Source organism: Podarcis filfolensis, assembly GCF_964270895.1.
Source record: "Podarcis filfolensis genome assembly, chromosome: 3".
Lineage (NCBI taxonomy): Eukaryota > Metazoa > Chordata > Lepidosauria > Squamata > Lacertidae > Podarcis > Podarcis filfolensis.
This window is the reverse complement of record NC_139606.1, coordinates 120,794,282-120,815,735: the sequence shown is the minus strand read 5'-3', so window position 1 is coordinate 120,815,735 and position 21,454 is coordinate 120,794,282. Positions and strand designations below refer to the sequence as shown.

Here is a 21,454-nt window from a genome sequence, read left to right as displayed (position 1 = left end):
TGCCGCACGCGATTTCTGTTCTTACCCTAAAGCAAAGTTCTTAACCCGAGGTATTATTTCTGGGTTAGCGGAGTCTGTAACCTGAAGCGTCTGTAATCCGAGGTACCACTGTTATTTCATGTTATTATGTATATGAAACAGGGAGAACAATTACAGCAACAGACGAACATTAAGGATGAAAAACAAAACAATAAAATAACCCGGTTGCACATGGGTTAAAGTCACAAAGCCCAAGTAAAAACTTTCGACTTTTATCAGATCACAAGAGTATTGTTTCGGATTTGCCAGGCTGTTGTGCAATGGTTGTCTTGAAAATGATGGTTTCGCTTTATATGTCATATAAAGGAATTCCAGATCACATAAATACGAGTGTGGACATTCTCAAATTATGCATGGCTTTCTTCATTACAGCTCTTCCAGAGTGAGTGGTACCATGTGTCTGGTGTAAGATTTGGCTGTTTTCCATTGAGTTACAATTTCTGTTTGTACTGCCCAGATCATATATAAGACCAGTTCTTTTGACAATACATTTAGTCTTAATCTTTTTTTTTTTTTTAAGCCAGCCAAGTTGGTGGCTGTCCCTGCTTCCCGTGGGAGCAAGTGATGGCTTAACTGTGCTGCATGAAAAAGCATTTTATTTTACCTATTTGTTGCAGACCTGAAATTATAAGAGGAAGAGAGCAGGGTTTGTACCTTATCCGGAAGAGAGTGAGGACTCAAGAGTAAAGATTAAGATTTCTGTGCTTGTAGAGAGTTAGGCTCTTCCCTCTCTCTGAAACCTGCAAGCTGTCAGGCTACGGAGAGCTCAACCTTTTGCCTGGTCCAACGGGGCTTTGCCATTGTCCCAGTGAGTGATGTAGAGTATGGAGAAAAGTCTCGGAGCCCAAGAGCTGCTCCTTTGGCCTACATCAAACTTATACCTTAAGTACATTTTTGGGATCTCATCTATTCCTATGGAGAAGAATGGGGAATGCTTGTGCACAAAGGAGACATGGAAATATTCCTTTGACGTGTATGTTTTAATGTCTGTTCCTTCAGATTACCATTGTTGCCTATGTGAGATGAAGTTGGGGTGAAGAGGGCAGTAATTGGCATTTTTGGGAAAACATGTCCCATCTTCCTAATTTTAAGGTGTCCTAAATTAAGGCATTGGTGTTTACACTTAAAGAGGAGAAGCATGTCTTTCCTGGTAGCCAGTTAGTTTATCAGTTTGATCCTCTTTGCAACTCTGGAGTCAGGAAGTCTGATGGTTGCTTAGAATCATAGGGTTGGTTATCTAGTCCCAACTCCCCGCAGTGCAGGAATTGCAGTTGAGGTATCCCCGGCAGGTATTCCTCCAATGCCTAAAAACCTCCAATGAAGTAGGATCCACTAGCTACCGAGGTAGCCCATTGCAGTGTCGGAACGGCTCTTGCCATCAGAAAGTTCTTCCTCATGCCGAGTCAAAATGTCTTTCCTTCAGCCAGCGTGGTGTAGTGGTTAAGAGCGGTGGACTCGTAATCCTCTCAGTTCTATACCTAGAGATGGGTGGTGGCCTGAGACAGTGCTCACTTATTATTATTGTCATTTGCATTTATTATTATTATTTTCTTTTGTAAGCAAAATTTACTGGAGTGCAAATAGTCAACAGTAATATTTATTGGAATCATGCATTTCAAATATGCACACAGTTCCTGTGTTTTCTTTACAAACTTTCAGAGTATTCAAGGAAGTTAATGGTCTCTTACTCAAAACCAAGCAAACACCACTGGTGCCAATTATTGAGATCTTATAAGGCTGCACCACTGAATCAAATTGAGAAAGGGATAATTTTGAGGAAGCTATTCCTTATTATCAACACATTACCCCTATTCAGTGATGTTCCCACCATGCAATTAGCAATCCTGTAAGAGGAATAAATATAAATGCATATCATTTGCATTTATATCCCAACTTATTTTCCAAGGAACTCCCAAGTGACGGTCATGGTCAGGGGTCGGCAACCTAAGGTCCACGGGCCACAAGTGGCCCATGGGGGTCGTTTAACCAGCCCATGGACCCCCGCCGCCCGTTTGGGGACCCCCGCCACCAACTTGGCTCCCGTGCACTGCGCTAAACCAGCGCAGAGCAGAGCGGGGACCGCCTTCCGTGACACTGGCCGGCTTCCCATTGGCTGCAGGAAACTCCTGCAGCCAATGGAAAGCTGCGCACACCGGAAGGAGCGCCAGAAATAGCGTTTGCGCATGTGTGCGTGCACACACTCTGGCCCACCATGGCGTCTGCGCGACTGTGAACCGGCCCAAGCCACAAAAACTTTGCCGACTCCTGGTCCTGGTTCTCCCCCTCTTCACTGAATCCTCAGGACAACCCTGTGAGGTTGGTGAGGCTGAGAGGCGACGGCTGGCCGCCAGCGTCACCCTGTGAACATCATGACTTGAGTGGGAATTCGAACCGTGGTCTCTCCCAGGTCCCACTCTGATGCCATCGCCACGACTCCACACCGGAGCTCCTACCTATTGCACAGAGTGGACCTAAGGGAATCCAGTAGCTTGGGAGGCATGTACAGAGCGCCAGCCCCACATAGGTGGAGCTCTTGGTAAACTCTTAGATCCGTATCCTTTGATTCACGGTGTGTGCTTTGCAAGACGAGGAAGGGTTTGTTTTTCCATGAGCTCCTAGCAGTTGAAGGGAAGCTGTTTGCATAACTTGCAAAAACACAGGCCACAACATTTGAGGCTCTTCACTGCACAAATAAAATAAATTGCACAACGTGAATCACCCATAATTGGGGCTGCATCACTTCAAACAAAGCCCTTGTTTTGCTCTGTTTTGTTTTCTTAGATCTAGAGATGCGGTAAGCCAGGCTCGGCTGCTTCTTTAGAAAATGAAATAATCCAGATTTCCCCATCCTGTTGCCACAAGGAAGCTCAAAACATTTTAAGGCAATAAACTCAGCTGTGGCTACTGCTGCAAAGCCAGCGGGAGACAGAGACACCATGTATAAGCCCACAGACGTAAACCCGAGTTCAAAATCGGGGCCACGTCATGCAGCAAAGGAAAACCATGCTGCAAAAAGTCATCTGGGCTAATGAAATGTTTGTCAAGCTACATCTATCTTTAATAACTTAGAAAAAGGCCAGATTTGTGTACTTCTCTTGCAGTAAACTGATCAGACTCTTCCCCGCCCCCTAATAATTTTGCTGTTACTGAATCTGTTCAATAATAATAATTTCGAGGCAGCAATGGCCACCAACCCGGATGGCTTTAAGATAGCATCCGGCAACTTCGGGGAGGATATGGCTGTTGATGGCTAGGCAATGTTTCTGAGCACCAGTTGCACTCAGGTCAGGAGAGTGCTTCTGTGCTTGCATCCTGCTTCTACTGTTGTAAACCAAAAATCTGCCCTTTTCCCCTTATGGGGTACCCAAGAGCCCATATAGAGTCCTTACGTAGGTTCCCTATTGGTAGGAGAAAATAAGAGAGGCCAACCAGAGAATATTGAGAAGCAAAGCAGCTCGTAAGCTTGATCTTTATTGATCTGTTGCAACAGGGTGCTCCCCTCACACGCAGGAAAGGAGGAGGACCCAGAACCAAGGTGTGCCCGCCCTTATATAGACATTTTAAATTCCCTGCCCTGGAGCTCAAGACCACCCCTCCATACATCATACATACATCATAGAAGGGGTGTAACCTAAGACCACCCCCCACAAACATCATACCTACATCACAGAAAGGGCGGTCTACAGCAGAAATCTGAGTGCTTTGTTTCTCTCCTGTCGTTGTTTATCTCCTGTCTGGCAAGTTACCTGTTAATGCTAACAGTGGTACCTCAGGTTAAGTACTTAATTCATTCCGGAGGTCCATACTTAACCTGAAACTGTTCTTAACCTGAAGCACCACTTTAGCTAATGGGGCCTCCTGCTGCCGCTGCGCTGCCGGAGCACGATTTCTGTTCTCATCCTGAAGCAAAGTTCTTAACCTGAAGCACTATTTCTGGGTTAGCGGAGTCTGTAACCAGAAGCGTATGTAACCTGAGGTACCACTGTACTTGATTGGATTGCCTGGGGAGCCTGGCCAGTCTTTTGTAATGATAAATACTTAGTTCCTGAGCCAGGTCACAGGCTCACACCCTATTCATATCTTAAATGTGTCGTTAAGACAGGATTTGTGAAGGAAAGACAATGGGGAGGCTTTTCCATTTTCCTTTGACCTTGCAGAGAAAACATTTGCTCAGTTTGGGAATCAAAAATGGTTTCAGGTCGGTCTTCCTGTGCTGATCTATGTATGTGCTTGGTTGGTACACTTATGAACATTTAACATATAAGACCTCAAAATTCCTATCACGCTACATTCGGACAGGCACCTGGTCAGCCGCTGTGAGGACAATATCCGCCCTCCCTTCCCCACAGGTGGGCGGGGTTTGCGGCACCAAGCGAGGCTCACCTGGGCGGGTGCCACCCACCTGCTTGAGCTGGCCGTTGACCCGCCCTCGGCCAGGGAGGACAATGGCCGGCCGGCCGTGGGCCTAAGGCCAAAAGAATCATAGAATCATAGAATCATAGAGTTGGAAGAGACCACAAGGGCCATCGAGTCCAACCCCCTGCCAAGCAGGAAACACCATCAGAGCACTCCTGACATATGGTTGTCAAGCCTCTGCTTAAAGACCTCCAAAGAAGGAGACTCCACCACACTCCTTGGCAGCAAATTCCACTGTCGAACAGCTCTTACTGTCAGGAAGTTCTTCCTAATGTTTAGGTGGAATCTTCTTTCTTGTAGTTTGGATCCATTGCTCCGTGTCCGCTTCTCTGGAGCAGCAGAAAACAACCTTTCTCCCTCCTCTATGTGACATCCTTTTATATATTTGAACATGGCTATCATATCACCCCTTAACCTCCTCTTCTCCAGGCTAAACATGCCCAGCTCCCTTAGCCGTTCCTCATAAGGCATCGTTTCCAAACTACAAGAAACTACTACCCTGAGCTCAAGCCTCTTTTGCTGTTCTTCCTTCTGCGAGGACAACATGCTGGACTAGAGGGGCCGCTGGCCTGATCTACTAGTCCTCTTATTTTCTTAAGGAGCAATTTAAACACAAGCACACCTTTGATGCAGCAGACAAATAACCAGGTCCCTGCTGGCCTTGTGAAGCCACTGTCTCCAACGGCCCAAGGTTGTGCAGAGAGTCCAGTCCTCTCTGCTTTGGTTCCTTTCCCCAGTTCAGAGCTTGCAGGATGCTGTCCCTGCCTGGAGCAGTTTTTGTTTTCCAGACTGGCTGGCAAATGTCTGCCAGCCAGCTGCCCAGAGAAGACACTGCTGGGTGGGGACTTCCTCGCCTTCTCCTCTTGCTTGTTCTGGAGGCATCTGCAGAACATCGTGAGTCTTTCCTGCTGCTGGTCTCATGATGCCTCCTGGCTCGCTCAGAGGCTTCCTGCCCAGCCGGCGTGGGAGGCCTCCGTCAGTCTTTGGCTGGGCCTCCTAATAATAACCTCAGGACCTCAAAAGGGCCTCCTGGATCAGACCCAATGATCCGTCTTCTAACCGTGGCCAACCTGGTGCCTGCGAGGCTCAGAAAGGCAGGATGGTGGTCCGAAGACTGCCCTGCCCTTGCAGAGACTGCTGTGCAGATGTCCTGTATACGATACGTGTTATGTACTGAGTTGAATAGGATCCAAACTGCAGCAGTCTGATTGGTCCTAAAACAATAGGATCCAAAAGGCAGCAGTCTGATTGGTCCTAGAACAATAGGATTCAGAATGCAGCAGTCTGATTGGTCCTAGAACAATGCAGCAGTATGATTGGTTGGCAGGAACCACCCAATCATGCTCCAGATAGAAGTGAATCCACAACCTGATTGGCTTACAGTAGAATTCCGGAATTAGCCAATCATGTGCAGCCCATTGTGTAAATAATGTATATAAAGCAGATACTTTGAGGGGACATTCATTCATTCCTCCTCACCACTATGAGCTGAATAAAGAGCATGAAATCACTTTGCGACTCTGAGTATATTTCACTGGCGACGAGGATGGGATCCCGCTGAGCTGACTGCCACACACAGCACCGCAGCACCGCCACATGAAATCACTTTGCAACTCTGAGTATATTTCAATATGATAATCTTTATTGTCATTGCCCCATACAGAACAACAAAATTGAAAAAAAAAATCTACATAAGACATTCAAAACCCAACAAGCCTGCTATCCCAGCTATCGCAACCTGGTTAGCCCTCTAAAAACTCTGATACCCCACTTTAAAAATACAATATACTCCCATAGAGACTCCTTAAAGGTAAAGGGACCCCTGACCATTAGGTCCAGTCGTGGCCGACTCTGGGGTTGCGGCGCTCATCTCGCTTTATTGGCCGAGGGAGCCGGCGTGCAGCTTCCGGGACATGTGGCCAGCATGACTAAGCCGCTTCTGGCGAACCAGAGCAGCGCACGGAAATGCCGTTTACCTTCCCGCTGGAGCGGTATCTATTTATCTACTTGCACTGTGACGTGCTTTCGAACTGCTAGGTTGGCAGGAACTGGGACCAAGCAACGGGAGCTCACCCCGTCGCGGGGATTCCAACCGCCAACCTTCTGATCGGCAAATCCTAGGCTCTGTGGTTTAACCCACAGTGCCACCCGCATCCTTACACTGCGTTTAAAACCAAAATCGCATTTGGATAGAAACGGTTTCTCAGGCGGCTAGTCCTAATCTTTATAACCCTGTACCTTCTTCCAGAAGGCAGAAGCTGAAAGAGATCATTCCCAGGGTGCGCACTATCCTGCGCTATCTCTGCAGCTTTCTTATGGCACCTGGAAGCGTAGATTTGATCCAAGGTGGGAAGAGTGCACCCAATTATTCTCTCTGCAGTCTTTACAACCCTGGACAGCATTGGTTTTTCCCCTGACCATGCAGCTCCCAAACCACACACCATAAGTTAATACACTCTCAACAGTACAATGGTAACATGCCATCAACAGGTCCTTTGAGAGATTGTTTTTCTGGAGGATTCTCAGAAAATATAACCTGCTGTGCTCTCTTCATCAGGTCTTTGCTGTTTTCTCCCCAGGTTAGGTCATCTCTCAACTCCATTCCCAGAAATCGAAACACCGTGACCTGTTCCACGCACTTCCCCTCAATAATAAGTGGCTGAATATTTACATTTCCTAAAGTCCACGTGCTATTTATTTTATTGCATTTTGGCCACACCTTTCCCCTAAGGAACTCAAGGAGCTATATAAAACTCCTCCTACTCCTCACCACAACCCTGTGAGGTAGATTAGGCTGAGATATGAGGTTGGATGGCCATCTGCCATGGATGCTTTAGTTGAGACTCCTGCATTTCAGGAGGTTGGACTAGTTAACCCTCAGGGATCCCTTCCCACTTTACAGTTCTATGATTCTATGAAAAATCAGACTGGCAGCGTGATCTGTCCCAGTTCCCCACCCCATACTCTCTTCCTCAGGGCCAAGTGAAGTTACTCTGCCTCATGTCTTGGACCCAAATGCTTCAGTTCATGGCCTTTCCTTCCTTCTTCATCCCCTCGGATGGCTGAGTCAGCACCTGGGCTCCGTCCAGCCCTAGCTGTAGCCTTCATCGCCTCCTGGCTGGTCTGAGCTGCTTGCAGGAGCAAGACCCACATGGTGGCTCTGTGATGGTGTGTGCCAATCTGAAATGAATCACAGAATCACAGAACAGTGGAGCAGGTTTAGCAACAACAACAACAATAATAATATATTCCCCAGCCACTCTGGGTGTCTCCCAACAGAATATTAAAAACACCAAACCTTAAAAACTTCCCTAAACAGGGCTGCCTCCAGATGTCTTCTAAAAGTCAGATACAGTGGTACATCTGGTTGCGAACAGGATCCGTTCTGGAGGCCCGTTCGCAACCTGCGTCTGCACATGCGCAGGTCATGATTCGTTGCTTCTGCGCATGCATGTGATGTCATTTTGCGCGTCTGCGCAAGCAGCGAAACTCGAAAGTAACCCTTTCCGGTATTCCAGGTCGCTGCGGGACACAACCTGAAAACGCGCAACCTGAAGCAAACGTAACATGAGGTATGACTGTAGTTGTTTATTTCCTTGACATCTGATGGGAGGGTGTTCCACAGGGCGGGTGCCACCACCGAGAAGGCCCTCTGCCTGGTTCCCTGTATCTTCACTTCTCGCTGTGAGGGAACCACCAGAAGGCCCTCGGCGCTGGACCTTAGTGTCCGGGCAGAACGATGGGGGTGGAGATGCTCCTTCAGGTATACTGGGCTGAGGCCATTTAGGGCTTTCAAGGTCAGCACCAACATTTTGAATTGTGCTCGGAAATGTACTGGGAGCCAGTGAAGGTCTTTCAAGACCAGTGTTATATGGTCTCGGCGGCTGCTCCCAGTCACCAGTCTAGCTGCCACATTCTGGATTAGTTGTAGTTTCTGGGTCACCTTCAAAGGCAGCCCCACGTAGAGCGCATTGCAGTAGTCCAAGCAGGAGATAACTAGAACATGCACCACTCTGCTGACACAGTCTGTGGCCTGGGAGAGTCTCATCCTGCGCACCAGACAGAGCTGGTAGACAGCTGCCCTGGTCACAGAATTGACTTGTGCCTTCAGCTGCTAGAATAGCAATGGCTGGAACCTGAAAATCCTTACAGTTACTTGCAATATAGTGAGGGCCTAAAAAAAAGCTTGACAATTTTTATGCAGTTTGGTATGCACAAATGATTAAACACATGGAAGAGGGGAGTCTGCAACGCATGCTGGGCCCTGTCAGTCTTAGGCGCAAGACGGTGTCTCTGTGTGCTGCAAGGTCTGAAACACCTCCATCTAAATTCAGGTGTGAATGTGTGAATTGATCCTATTTCTTAAACCTACGACAGCCTCCTCCGCTGTGTCTTGATTCTCTGCCAGTCCTGCAGAGATCGGAGGTGGCGTCCAACCAAAGTCCAACAAACAATTGGAGATCACCACTGAGCAAATACAGACATACAATGCAACCAAAATAAATAAACCGCAGGTATGTGAATGTGTCAAAGGTAGCAAAGTGGAACCATTTATGGCATAAGCATAATGGTAAAAAACAATGCAAGGTTGCAAAACATGGACCCTTGTTATACCTTCCACTTCCACTTGTCCTGTGCTGTTTACCAATGAATTGGAACAAACGTCAGTCCGCAAAAAACCTGATTGATGTTGTGATAGGAATTTTGAGGTCTTAGATATATGTTAGATGTTCATAAGTGTATGGACCTTTGTCAGCAAGGTGATGTCTCTGCTTTTTAAGATGCTGTCTAGGTTTGTCATCACCAGAGGAGCTTGCATAAAAGAGAAAGCATTCCTTAAAAAACAAACCTCCTCAGAAATTAGCAAAATAGAACAAGACATCACAGCCCTCTCATCACGCTACAAACAAACAGGATCTAAAAAACAAGGTTGACTGTGTCTAAATCTCTCCCAAACTGTGTGATGCCCGTTCTAGCTGCAATAAGCAGGTGTGCTGTCAACTCTTCACGAAAACCCCTGGAGGGACAAAAGGTTCCCGTCCCAGGGTCAGAGAGCAGCGGGTGATGCCCAGCCCTCCTTCAGCCGACTCAGACTTTGCCTCGCTGGCTCAGCGGGAGGGAGGGGTGTACGAGGGCAGCGGTCTTTTCGGGTTTACATTCGCTCCAGCCTTGCTGGCCAAGGTCAACATTTCCCCAGCTGTTGGGGCCGCTGGCAGGCCTGGTTCTGATGACAAAGTAACTTTTCCACAAGAGGCGCTTTTGCCAGGCTCCCAAAAACACAAGGAGCCTTTCAGCAAAGGTGGAGGAGGCCGAGAGCTAAGGTTAAGTGGATCTGGAGGGTTCAGGGATAAGGCAGCGAAAGAGGCCAGAGGGTAGGGCTGCTAAACGTCTGGGATTTCCCGGGGTGTCCTGGTTTTTACTTTTTGAAATACGGCAACCCTACAAGAAGGTGGCCATGGGAGAAACTTGTTTCTGAGTCTGAAGCTGAAGTCCTGGAACCGTGCTGTGCAGTAACTTTGGGCCTCTCTGAGCATGTGCAGAGTTTGTTTCTAGTCCCACTGAGAAACGAGTGGAACAGGCGACCTCAGAAGATGGTGGAGTCTCCTTCATAAGGACATAAGAAGAGCCTGCAAGATCAGGCAACTTGAATTGCAACGGCTCGCAACTCGATCTGCAGCAGGGACCAAAACCGGGGTGCTACAAAACAAACCACAGGTTTGTAAAGTCCTGCTTGCAAATTTCCCACAATGGGCATCTGGATGGCCACTGTGAGAACAGGATGGGGGACTAGATGATATAGTCTCCAACGTTACCCTGAGAAAAATAGGAATGCCCTATTCCATAATAATATGTTTTTAAAATACCACTCCCATCTGACTGGGTTGCCCCAGTCACTCTGGGTGGCTTCCAACATATATAAAAACATAATAAATCACTGAACAATAAAAAACCCCTTCCCTATACAGGACTGCCTTCAGTTGTCTTCAAAAGCTTGTATCGTTACTTATCTCCTTGGCTCTGAGAGAGATCCTAAGGAAAACATCCTAAGGGACATCCCTTAGCGCTGTGGGTTAAACCAATGAGCCTCTTGGACTTGCTGATCAGAAGGTCGGTGGTTCGAATCCCTGTGACGGGGTGAGCTCCCGTTGCTCGGTCCCTGCTCCTGCCAACCTAACAGTTCGAAAGCACCTCAAAGTGCAAGTAGATAAATAGGTACCACTCTGGTGGGAAGGTAAACGGCGTTTCCATGCGCTGCTCTGGTTTGCCAGAAGCGGCTTAGTCATGCTGGCCACATGACCCGGAAGCTGTACGCCGGCTCCCTCGGCCAATAAAGCGAGATGAGCGCCGCAACCCCAGAGTCAGCCACGACTGGACCTAATGGTTGGGGGTCCCTTTACCTTTAAGGAAAACCGGGACTTTCCAGGATCAAATCAGAAACCGGGATCATGGCTTCTGTAAATCCAGGACAGTCCCTGGAAAATAGGGACACTTGGAGGGTCTGAGATGGGCCATTGTGTCTGATCCAGTAGGTTCTTCCTATGTTCTTAGGGAGAATGAGACCAAATGCTTATCAGTCACTTATGGGACGGATTGGGTTGCAATGAGGCATCAGGGTGTGATTTCCCCTGATAAGGAGAGTCTGCTGGAACAGGCCAGTGAATGGCCCATAGAGTCCAGCATCACAATGGCCAACCAGATGTCCATTATAGGAAACCTGCAAGTGCAGTTTGAGAACAAGAGCATCACTCGCCAGAGTGGTGCATGCTCTGGTTATCTCCCACTTGGACTACTGTCCAAGTCCAGTATCCTCAGTCCAGTATCCCTGAAGGAGCGTCTCTACCCCCATCGTTCTGCCTGGACACTGAGGTCCAGCTCCGAGGGCCTTCTGGCGGTTCCCTCCCTGCGAGAAGCAAAGCTACAGGGAACCAGGCAGAGGGCCTTCTTGGTAGTGGCGCCCACCCTGTGGAACGCCCTCCCACCAGATGTCAAAGAGATAAACAACTACCAGACTTTTAGAAGACATCTGAAGGCAGCCCTGTTCAGGGAAGTTTTTAATGTGTGACATTTTAATGTATTTTTAATCTTTGTTGGAAGCTGCCCAGAGTGGCTGGGAAAATCCAGCCAGATGGGCGGGGTACAAATAATAAATTATGATGATGATAATGATGATGATGATGATGGTGGTGGTTTGCAGCAACTGGGATTCAGAAGCCTTGCTGCCTTTGGCAGTGGAGGCAGAACAGAGAAGAACCATCCTGCCTAGGAGCCACAGATACAACCTTCTACTCCACGAATTTGCCAAACCCTCTTTCAAAGCCATCCCAGCTGGTGCCCATCTCTGCCTCCTGTGGCAGGGAGTTCCACAGGTTAACACACAGAGTGACAAAGAACTTTCTTTCCTCTGTGCTGAATCTTCCAACATTCAGCATCTTTGGACGCCCACGAGTCCCAGTGTTACGAGAGAGTGACGGAAGCGTTTCTCTATATCCGTTTTTTTCAACGCTCACTCTTTGCTTTTGGAGGCTGGCACTGCGGGAGACTCAGAACAGCAAGGTGGGTCACTGGGAACATCTACTTCTTTTGCCTGCTCTGGGCACCTGATGAGAAGTGGGTTCCTGCATCTGGAATTGGGTTCCTCTTCAGACCAGCTGCCAATGAGTGGCGGAGGCTGATGCATCCAAAACACCTGGAGGGTTCTCCATGGGGAAAGTCTGTTCTACAGCAACTCAGAGGAGGAAAACAAGGAGATCGCCCACTCCATCAGCCGGCCTGGAGCTGGGAGGCATAGCTGTCAACCTCCCCTTTTTTTGCGGGCGGGAAATTCCCTTATTCCAGCACCATTTCCCGCTGCTATCCCGGATTGTTAGATATCCCATAGACTGTCCCCGGGACAGGTGACGCTCCTGATCCCTTATTTTCGAGGCTGCTTATTTTCAAATCTGCTTATTTTCAAAGGCTGCTTATTTTCAGATCTGAAAGTTGACAGCTATGCTGGGAGGTGATGCTGAGGAGCTTTGGCCTGCTCTCAGATGATGCTGCCTGTCTGATTTTTCATAGAATCACAGAATCCTAGAATTGGAAGTGTTGTAAACAAAAAAATTGCCCTTTTTTCCGTTATGGGGTATCCAAGAGCCCATATAGAGTCCTAAGGTAGGTTCCCTATCGGTAGGAGAAAAGAACAGAGGCCAACCAGAGAATACTGAGAAGCAAAGCAGCTAGTAAGCCTGATCTTTATTGATCTGTTGCAATAGGGTCCTCACTTATGCAGGAGGGAGGAGGAACCCAGAACAATGGCGCGCAAGGCCTTATATAGACATTTTAAATTCCTTGCCCTGGAGCTCAAGACCACCCCTCCATACATCATGCATACATCACGGAAGAGGTGTAGCTCAAGACCACCACCCCAGATACATCATACCTACATCACAGAAAGGGTGGTCTACAGCAGAAATCTGAGTGCTTTGTTTACCTCCTGTCTGCCAGGTTACCTGTTTAATGCTCACTTGATTGGATTGCCTGGGGAGCCTGGCCAGCCTTTTGTAATGATAAATGCTTAGTTCCTGAGCCAGATCACAGCCTCACACCCTATTCATATCTTAAATGTGCCATTAAGACAGGATTTGTGAAGGAAAAGACAATGGGGAGGCTTTTCCCTTTTCCTTTGACCTTGCAGAGAAAACATTTGGGAATCAAAAATGGTTTCAGGTCGGTCTTCCTGTGCTGATCTATGTACATGCTTGGTTGGTACACTTATGAACATTTAACGTATATCTAAGACCTCAAAATTCCTATCACAGAAGGTACCCCTAGGGGTCATCTAGTCCAACCCCCTGCGATGCAAGAATGACCCCTGCCAGAGGGCCCCCACCTTCAGAGGCGATCTATTGCACTGCAAAACAGCTTTTACCGCCTTCCTAACAATTAGTCAGAACCTCCTTTCTCGTAACCGGACTCTGCTGGACCAGGTCCTACAGAGCAGCAGAAAACAAGTTGACTTTTCGAGGTTTTCTGCTAACGTGATTGAAATTCTACTCCGCAGTCCCTCTGCTCCCTTGCCAGCCTCTCCTCCTCCCTATATTAACAACCATAATGTGCTACCTTAGCAGAATTGCCATCCCCGCAGAAAAGTTATTTCAAAAAATAAATGTCGGGAGCTGCCGTCCACAAATAGCGGCCTGTCAGACAGGCAGCTGCAAGCTGCCCTACAGCGATCTGATGTCCTCTTCTGGGAGGGCTTGGAGACCCTCTTTCTACTTGCACCCCACGGTTTGTTTTTGGAGTGCCTCTGCCCCCCCTTTCTCCTTCCCAACGGAGATTTGCGCTCCCTGCCATTGCAGTCTGGAGGGGTTCCAGGAGTTCATGGGAAAGAGGCCCCTGGCTTGGTCTGCAGCTCTGCGTGGGGAGAGCAGTTGTTTTGGAGAGAGGAAGCGGCTGGGGTATTTGCCAGCTCGCCCCTCCTCTGCCCTGGCATGACCTTGAAGCAGGCACGGCCACATGGACTCAAAAGCACCTGCGAGGGAAGGCCAGCCAGAGGCAGCAACCTGAGTTTATTTGTATCCCCCTTTTCCATGGCAGAAGCAGGTTCAAAGCAGCTCTTGACAACCTAATGTTACAGGAATTCTAATTTGCTGTTGTTGTTTAGTCATGTCCAACTCTTCGTGACCCCCTGGACCAGAGCACGCCAGGCACTCCTGTCTTCCACTGAGGAAGGGAAGTCATAGACCCTCTCTATTCTGCCTTGGTCAGACCACACCTAGAATACTCTGTCCAGTTCTGGGCACCACAATTTAAGAAGGATGTGGAAAGGATGGGAGGTGTGCAGAGGAGGGCAACCAAGATGATCAAGGGCCTGGAAACTAAGCCTTATGAGGAACGGTTGAAGGAGTTGCGTATGTTTAGCCTGGAAAAGAGGAGACTGAGAGGAGATAGGATGTTGTTGTTTAGTTGTTTATTCGTGTCTGACTCTTTGTGACCCCCTGGACCAGAGCACGCCAGGCCCTCCTGTCTTCCACTGCCTCCCGCAGTTTGGTCAGACTCATGCTGGTAACTTCAAGAACACTGTCTCACCATCTCGTCCTCTGTCGTCCCCTTCTCCTTGTGCCCTCCATCTTTCCCAACATCAGGGTCTTTTCCAGGGAGTCTTCTCTTCTCATGAGGTGGCTTCAGGATCTGTCCTTCCAGTGAGCACCCAGGGCTGATTTCCTTCAGAATGGAGAGGTTGGATCTTCTTGCAGTCCATGGGACTCTCAAGAGTCTCCTCCAGCACCAGAATTCAAAAGCATCCATTCTTCGGTGATCAGCCTTCTTTATGGTTCAGCTCTCATTTCCATACATCACTACTGGGAAAGCCAGAGCTTTCATTATACGCACCTTTGTTGGCAAGGTGATGTCTCTGCTTTTTAAGATGCTGTCCAGGTTTGTCATTGCTTTTCTCCCAAGAAGCAGGCGTCTTTTAATTTCATGACTGCTGTCACCATCTGCAGTGATCATGGAGCCCAAGAACATACATGAGAACAATCCTGAAGCCATTTTGACTCTCCTTCCCTAGGATCATCTAGTCCAACCCTCTGCAATGCAGGAATCTCAACACGCATTCCCCCCTCCAATTTGAAACCATACCTGACCCTGCTTAGCTTTGCAAATGGGCTGTCTGTTTTATTGCTGCACCACAAGGAGGACCATGAAGATATTGGCAGTTTTATTTTCCATGCCACTGTGTTGTACCTTCTTGCCTGCCTCCCAACCACACAGGCTTCCTCGCCCCACCAAATCTGGCACACAACTCCCTCCTTCTACGCCTGGACCTCAGAGGCTGCGACAGCAGTGATTTGGCTTCCCAAGACACAGGTCTTCAACAGAGCGCTATCTTGCCACTGCTGACTTCAGCTGTTTTCTGGTGTCCCATGACAGGCCTGCAACATTCCTGTAACCCAAGCAAGATGGCAATTTGTCCTCTCCTCCCTGCCCTATTTTGCAATAGGACCCCTCATGGCTGTGAGTCACTAGGTTGCCCCGAGGTGCTGGGCTCTTTTCCCAGAGAGGTGGCTGCTCTTGCCATTTTTTTTTCACAGTTGCGTGCCAAAACTTCACTTACAAACCCAACCAAAACAAGCTCTTAAGCCTTCTCCTCTCCTGGCCCAGCCTTGGAAGCCAACAGAGCAGAAATATACTGGGAGTGGATTTCATGCTCTTTATTCAGCTCATAGTAGTAAGGAATGGAAGTTCCCCCGAAATGTCTGCTTTATATACATTATTTACACAATGGGCCACACGTGATTGGCTAATTCCGGGATTCTCCTGTAGGCCAATCAGGTTGCGGATTCACTTCTGCCTGGAGCAGGATTGGGTGGCTCCTGTGGACCAATCAGACTGCTGCATTCTGGACCCTATTGTTCTAGGACCAATCAGAATGCTGCATTCTGAATCCTATTGTTCTAGGACCAATCAGACTGCAGCATTCTGGATCCTTTTGTTCTAGGACCAACCAGACTGCTGCATTCTGGATCCTCTTGTTCTAGGACCAATCAGACTGCAGCATTCTGGATCCTCTTGTTCTAGGACCAATCAGACTGCTGCATTCTGGATCCTATTGTTCTAGGCCCAATCAGACTGCTGCATTCTGAATCCTATTCAACTCAGAACGTAACAGTTGTGATGCCCAAACTGCGGAGAATTCAAGAGCTCCGCCGGGTGATGACCACTGAGCCCCGCTGCCCTCCACGGTGGTGGTTCTGCGGCTCGTCTCTTCCTCTCCGCAGATGCCAACTCCTCCAAGGCCCTTCTTCCCTTTCTCCCACAATCACAGGGTAGCGTGTAAACCTCGCCTGGGCGCCTGTCAACAAGGCCCCCGGCCAAACTTTTCCGTAATGCAAACCAGGCCATGTAGCTCAGAGGGGAGATTCCTTCCGCCCCGGGAATGTGCCTGAGCATTTGGATCCTGGAGATGATTTCTCCCTGGTCACGGGACACAGAAACCTGAGCTTGCTTTCTAGTTCACAGAGGTGGGGAGCAGGGAGAGGGGGAGAATGCATTACTCCAAGCTGGGCTAGCAATGGAGACATGTTCACACCACTACTGTGGGCAAACGGTGGTACCAGTGTGGTTTCACAGGTTTAATAATAATAATAAAAATAAATATTTTTTTATTTATACCCCACCCTTCCTGGTTCAGAAAACCAGGCTTAGGGCGGCTAACAACAAATTTAAAACATTTAATTGATGCAACAAAAAAGAGCATAAAATACAGTATAAAACATGAATAACAATAAATTCAGAATTCAATTATGGGGGAAATCCATCCAATAAACATTAGATAGTCACCAGGGCTAGCTGGCTAAATTACTCCTCTTTGGGCCAGCGAGGAGACCAGGGGAGAATTAGCTGTGGGATCCCAGAGTGGGTAATCTTCTTAAAAAGGAGAGGGGGAGGGAAGGAAGGGGAATAAAAGATCAGGCTGAATTCAAATTAAAGGCCAGGCGGAATAGCTCTGTCTTACAGGCACTGCGGAAAGAAGTTAAATCCCGCAGGGCCCTAGTCTCATGGGACAGAGCATTCCACCAGGTCGGAGCCATCACTGAGAAGGCCCTGGCCCTGGAGGAGGATAGTCTGACTTCCTTAGGGCCGGGGACCTCTCAACTATGGTTATTCATGGACCTTAAGGTCCTCTGCAGGGCAGACCAGGAGAGGCAGTCCCGTAGATACGAGGGCCCTAAGCCACAAAGGGCTTTAAAGGTCAAAACCAGCACCTTAGGAGAGGATTTGTACAAGAAAAGAAAAAAAGAAAAGCCAGATTGCGTGAGGCTGGGCAATTTACTTTGGAGAATGGAAATCCAGCAATGGTCTCTCTCCTCACTTGCTGGAACATGTCTTCCAGTCCCGGGGGGTGGGGTGGGGGGTTTGTGGTTTTATCCAACCCTACATTTGATTTGAAGGCAGTCAGCACCCTGGCATTTTCCCACGCTGTTGGCTGCTCCCAAAATGCAGGGTGCGTCTGTGTGTGTGTTTGTGGGGGGATGTTTGGAGAAGGGGAGGTGGAGAGCAGCTTTGTTTTAATTCCTCAGCCCTTCATGGCTTTTCTGGAGCCAGGCAGGCTGCCTGGGGTGGATGTGGCCGGGGAGGTGGGCAGATGAAGTGAGATAGTTCTGCTAAGCAAGGATTAAATTTCAGGGACCCCCAGCAGCCAGGGATGGAAGGCGAGGGTGACTGAGGCTCCTGCTCCAAATGGCTCTGCTCCGCAACAATACTTTGGAATTCCAGTTGCTGGAAAACACCGCAGGGGAGCTGCCGAGGTCCCACTTGTGGGTTTTCCAGGGGAGTATCTGGCTGGATGCTGGACCAGATGGGCCCCAAGCCTAACCCAGCAGCCTCTGAAAAGCTGGCCTCCCTGGAAACCCTGCTGCTGCTCTCTGCCTTTGTCTGTGGGCAAATCTTTGCCATTGTTATAAGAATTTTAAGGTCTCAAATATAGAATAAATATTCATAAATGCACACATATCTAAATATATGAACCGTGTCTGCAATAGAGCAATCCTGGAGCCATTTCAACTCTCCCAGTGACCTCAGATATTCCTCTGCAGGAAGGGAGGCAAATGCGGAAAGCCTTGTCTTTTTGCTGGGAAATCCTGTCTTAAGAGAGTATTTGTGTATGAATAGGGTGAGCCTGTGACCTGGACTCAGGAACTAGGATATTGTTGTTGTTGTTTAGTCGTTTAGTTGTGTCCGCCTCTTCGTGACCCCCTGGACCAGAGCACGCCAGGCCCTCCTGTCTTCCACTGCCTCCCGCAGTTGGGTCAAACTCATGCTGGTAGCTTCGAGAACGCTGTCCCACCATCTCGTCCTCTGTCGTCCCCTTCTCCTTCTGCCCTCCATCTTTCCCAACATCAGGGTCTTTTCCAGGGAGTCTTCTCTTCTCATGAGGTGGCCAAAGTCTTGGAGCCTCAGCTTCAGGATCTGTCCTTCCAGTGAGCACTCAGGGCTGATTTCCTTCAGAATGGAGAGGTTGGATCTTCTTGCAGTCCATGGGACTCTCAAGAGTCTCCTCCAGCACCATAAGGAGGATTAGACAAATTCATGGAGGAGGAGAGGGCTATTGATGGCTGCTAACCAGGATGGTTGAGTTCTGCCCTTCACAGCTGGAGAAAGCAATGCGTCTGAATACAGCACCAGTTGCTGGAAACCACAAGAGGGAAGAATGCCTCTCTTGCGCCCAGGTCCTGCTTCTTGTAGGTTTCTGTTTGGGGTATCTGCTTGGCCACTGTAAGCGCATGGTGCTGGACCAGTTGGGTCATCATTGGCGTGATCCATCAGGTTCTTCTTAGGTTCTTTGGTTCTTACATCCTTGCTGGAAGGATGGACGGGTCTTCCTCTAGCTGTTCTGCATCTGCCTTTCCTTTGCTTAATTTTGCCACATGCTTAGGGCTACGGAACAAATAAGATGTTGGCAGAAGAGGAACTGGAGAAGGAGGTATCTGAAACAGAAGTGTTGGTGGTTTAAAAAAAGAAAAGCCTGTTTAATTCTTGGGCAAGAACTTGTGCAATTTTTTTTTAAATTTCTGTGATTTAAATAGCACACCAGCTGGCCAGTTGTGGCTTGGTTGGTCAGCAAATATCTGGTGCATTTAAGGAAGGCCAGCAAATGATCTACACATGTGTGACTTGACCACAAAAAGGAAAAAGTTGGGCTTGATATTTTGTGCCTGTTTTCCGTTGTGGATCTCGCCCCACTCCCCCACATTGCAGGAGCATCTTAAGACAAGGGCGGGGCCTCCATCTCTTTGTCTTCAGAATCAGGGCCCAGGTGTTGCTTTCAAAAAATGCAGGGATATGAAAAAATAAATTACTTCCAGTAGCACCTTAGAGACCACCTAAGTTTGTTCTTGTTATGAGCTTTTGTGTGCATGTACACTTCTTCAGATACACTGAAACAGAAGTCACTAGACCCTTATATATCGTGAGAGGGGAGGGGAGATTACTCAGAAGGGTCGTGGGAATGGGTGATTGGCTGATAGGTGTGGTAAACCTGTTGACAACTGTTGTTGTTGTTGTTATTGTTTAGTCATTTAGTCGTGTCCGCCTCTCCGTGACCCCCTGGACCAGAGCACACCAGGCACTCCTGTCTTCCACTGCCTCCCGCAGTTTGGTCAAACTCATGCTGGTACCTTCAAGAACACTGTCCCACCATCTCGTCCTCTGTCGTCCCCTTCTCCTTGTGCCCTCCATCTTTCCCAACATCTGGGTCTTTTCCAGGGAGTCTTCTCTTCTCATGAGGTGGCCAAAGTCTTGAAGTTTCAGCTTCAGGATCTGTCCTTCCAGTGAGCACTCAGGGCTGGTTTCCTTCAGAATGGAGAGGTTTGATCTTCTTGCAGTCCATGGGACTCTCAAGAGTCTCCTCCAGCACCAGAATTCAAAAGCATCAATTCTTTGGCGATCAGCTTTCTTTATGGTCCAGCTCTCACTTCCATACATCACTACTGGGAAAACCATAGCTTTGACGACCGTTAATGACTGCAATTGGGCTTACAGGAAAAAGCAAGGGGTGAGATGGCTAAAAATAGCTTTATTATGTACAATGAGATAAAAATCTAATGTCTCTATTCAGACCAGTTCCCTCCATGGTTTTAAGTTTGGTAATAAGTTGCAATTCAGCAACTTCTCTTTCCAGTCTATTTCTGAAATTCTTTTGTAATAAGACAGCTACTTCAAAGTTTTTGTTTCGACTATGGCAGACCCACACGGCTACCTACCTGTAACTAGGGGTATGGAAGTTTACTCTGGAGTAGCCCTGGTGGGAGAGCAAAGGGCAAAGTAGATGTGAGACAGGAGACTTTAGCAGGGGGCTCCATTGTGTCCATTGGAAGGCACTCATGGGAGACTGCTTCTTCTTCTTTGGCGATCACTTTGACCTTACCACCTTGGGTGACTCTGCTGGGAGTACGAAATTCCCAACGGCTTTGCTCACAAGGGTCATAGGAACATGCAAGCCCACGCACCACAACAAGGCAATGATCCAATTAGTAGGAATGGGAGACTGCAGTTGGCAATGCAAGCAGGAGGGATTTTGAGGAGGAAAAGCCCTGTTGGTGGGGTAAGTAAAATGCCCCTTTAATGCCCTTCCTCTCAAAACTGCAGCCACTTGAGACTGCCTTTCATTTTTTAAAAAGCTCTGCCAGGCTGTTGAAGAAGAAGACTGCAATATAAGAATGCAATATACAGTGGTACCTTGGTACTCAAACGGCTTGGCTCCTGAACAAATCAGCTCCTGAACGCCACAACTCAGAAGTGTGTGTTATAGTTTGCAAATGTTCTTCGGAAGTCGAACATTCCTGCTTGAGTGCAGGAAGCTCCTGCAGCCAATCGGAAGCCGCGTTTTGGTTTTTGAACGGTTTCGGGAGTCAAATAGACTCCCAGAATGGATTAAGTTTGAGAACCAAGGTAAAGGTAAAGGGACCCCTGACCATTAGGTCCAGTCGTGGCCGACTCTGGGGTTGAGGCGCTCATCTCGCTTTACTGGCTAAGGGAGCGGGCGTACAACTTCCGGGTCATGTGGCCAGCATGACTAAGCCACTTCTGGCAAACCAGAGCAGTGCACGGAAACGCTGTTTACCTTCCCGCCGGAGCGGTACCTATTTATCTACTTGCACTTTGACGTGCTTTCGAACTGCTAGGTTGGCAGGAGCAGGGACTGAGCAACGGGAGCTCATCCCGTCACGGGGATTTGAACCGCTGACCTTCTGATCAGCAAGTTCTAGGCTTTGTGGTTTAACCCACAGCGCCACCCGCGCCCCACTGTATAAAAATACAGAGGTACCACTGTATAAAAATACGAAGTATTTCCAATAAGTAAAACAAAGCAATACATCAACACCCAACTTCACTTGCCAGGCTATGCTTAGCTCATTTTTATCAGCTTGCTTTGTAACATTTGGGCGCACTGCCCAGCTGACGCCCTGCATGCTTACTCACAAGGTAGCGCCACTCATTTGGGGGGCGGGCAGGCGTT

The 21,454-nt window shown here is 48.4% G+C and overlaps 1 long non-coding RNA gene across 1 annotated transcript in view; it reads left to right on the top strand.

Annotated features, from left to right (window-relative positions):
* LOC310758910 overlaps nucleotides 1–364 on the top strand; it is a 71,591-nt gene extending 71,227 nt beyond the window's left edge. Inside the window, exon 2 of the long non-coding RNA XR_014546085.1 lies at nucleotides 88–364. This is a non-coding gene — a long non-coding RNA (uncharacterized lncRNA). The remainder of the gene's footprint in view (nucleotides 1–87) is intronic.
* Nucleotides 365–21,454: the final 21,090 nt, after the last annotated feature.